We start from the raw sequence: 2,442 nt of genomic DNA, 5'->3' as shown, positions 1-2,442 counted from the left end.
AGGTCCCATACAGAATGACTCCAGAGCAGGATTCTAAGGATGGATGCGTGGTATGCACACCTCACATTCAATTATTTCCTAGCGACAAGGCAGGTTCAATCTGCTGGCTCTGGGGGATCAACCGAGGGGAATGAGTGGAAATAGACTCTCCTGAGGATGGGTCATATTGTGCGTTTGTGTCCATGGAGACCTTGGAAAGGGGCGGTGGATCCGGCGCCCTGAAGGAATTTCCCAACCAGAGGTTTTGACAGAGATCCAAAGATTACATTTCCAATGTGGAGACGAGATTTGTTCTGATGGTTGCCTCTAGAAATCCTGATATGCTGGTATTGGAAACCAGGCCTCTAAGGAGAGATGCCTGGAAACCAATGCAATGGATCTGATTAGGGCCTAGGGTCCTGTACGTTTCAATCTTCTTCTCTGTGGACATCTGTCTCCGGGTCTGTGTGGAGCTAGCTGCTCAGCTTGTGTCAGATCACCCCTGTTTGTCCTGGGTGGCCTACAATATTGGAATGGCCCTGAGGACTTTGGAGGTTTCTTCTAATTTTTACAGTTGTGGCCAATGGAATGGGAAGAATTCCCTTGGAGAGGGCAGGCACAGTCCTGAGGTTGGGCACAAGGCGCCCCATCCTGGAGGGTGTGTGGCCAGGACTGTGGGGACAGTAGTCTGAAAACAGAAACTCGGCTTAGGTTTGAGGACATAGGTATGGCAGTCCTGATCTGCAGATCATGAGAACTCTTCGGGATATGAACAAAGGGCTATATGAACAAAGGGAGGTTTTTGTCTGGATTTTGTGTCAACGATGGCCATACCTATATCCCCAAACTTAAGCCACGTTTGTGTTTTCAGACTTCTGTCCCCACAGTCTGGCCCACACATCCTCCTGGCTGGGGTCCTTGGAGTGACACCTCAGGACTGTGCATGCCTTCTACAAGGGTATTCTGCCCATTCCATTGGCTACAACCGTACAAATTAGGAGAAACCTCCAAAGTGCCTGAGGTTATCCCAATAGTGTCGGCACCACAGGACAAACAGGGGTCCTCTGACACCAGCTAAGCAGCTACCACCACTCAGACCCGTAGACAGATTTCCCCCTGAGGAAGATTGAACCGGACAAGACCCTAGACCCTAATCGGATCCATTGTTTTTATTTCCAGGAATCGCCACAGAGGACTGGTTTTCAATACCAGCATGTGGGGGATACCTGAGGCACCGATCCGAACACATCTCATCTCCATATTAGAAACTTGCTCGTTGGGGCTGTGTCAAAACCTCCGGTTAGGAGAATCCTTCAGAGCCCCAGTGACACTGCCCCATTCCAAGGTCTCCCAGGACACAAACCCATATTATGACCCATCCGCAGAAGAGTCCATTTCAACACACCCCTCTTGGTTGCTCCCCCAGAGCCAGCAGATTGAACTTCTCTTGTCCCAAGGAGACAATTGGAATATGAAGAGGGCTGCCCAGGCATCAAATTTTAGAACACTGTTCTGGAGTTGTTCCATATGGGACGTCCTTAAGCCATCCAACATGTCTCAATTGCCCGCAGAAGAAATTCTAGCGGTTTGAAACAACTCAAAACTCCCATCGAGGGAAAATCTCCATGGCCTCGTGTTGCCCCACCCCCCTTCATGAAGGGACCACCTTGGACAGTAACTCGGACCTGAGACAACGTCTGATCCTCGCCCTGACTTCAGGTGTACGAGATCTCGATTCAGCTCTGTAGAGTGTGTCTTCAGTGCCCTCGCCCCGAACCTATGCCTAGCTTGTGTTCTCAGACTTCAGTCCTCACCCTCCAGGCCCACAAGCCCTCCTGTTTGGCATTCCACAGCCACAATGCAGCACTCTGCCTGCCGTCCAGAAAAAAACAAAACAAAACAAAACAAAAAAAAAAAAACATTGCTCTCTGGGGCTACCAAGAGACCCCAAATGAGGATCAACCTGCACGCCACTCGACTGTAGCCCAATTATATAGTACACCCTGGGCACTAGTGCCCTGTCTGACACAGCTTGAACCCGGACCTCCCGACCGACACCCAGACAGCTGACCGCACACTGAGCACATTGGACCCGCCATGGTCTTAGCACGTCATCTCTTCCCAACCTAGCTTTTCAGGCTTCAGAACTTAGACCTTATCTCCAAACCCTGCCAAGGGGCGAACGTGATGCAGAAATCAAAAGTCCTCCTTCCCCATGACAAGAAACCTTGTGTTTGTTATGTTTTCTAATGTACAGTGTAGGAGAAACCAGCATGGCCCATGAGGCTCCACCCGTGCAAGAAGGCAGCGTTAGGCACAAACACACATAGTGATACTCAGCATGAGCACTGTCCTCAAGTAAGGGCCCTCAGTAGGGCCCGCATATGGGGCTTGCCATGCCCCGAGGCCCCCAATCTTAACTAGAGGTTGGGTTGTCCAGTCACCCCACTCAGGGCTCTGCTC

This window comes from Neovison vison, chromosome 5 (genome assembly GCF_020171115.1).
Source record: "Neovison vison isolate M4711 chromosome 5, ASM_NN_V1, whole genome shotgun sequence".
Taxonomy (NCBI): domain Eukaryota; kingdom Metazoa; phylum Chordata; class Mammalia; order Carnivora; family Mustelidae; genus Neogale; species Neogale vison.
The sequence above is the reverse complement of the archived record's forward strand: the minus strand, read 5'-3'. Positions refer to the sequence as shown.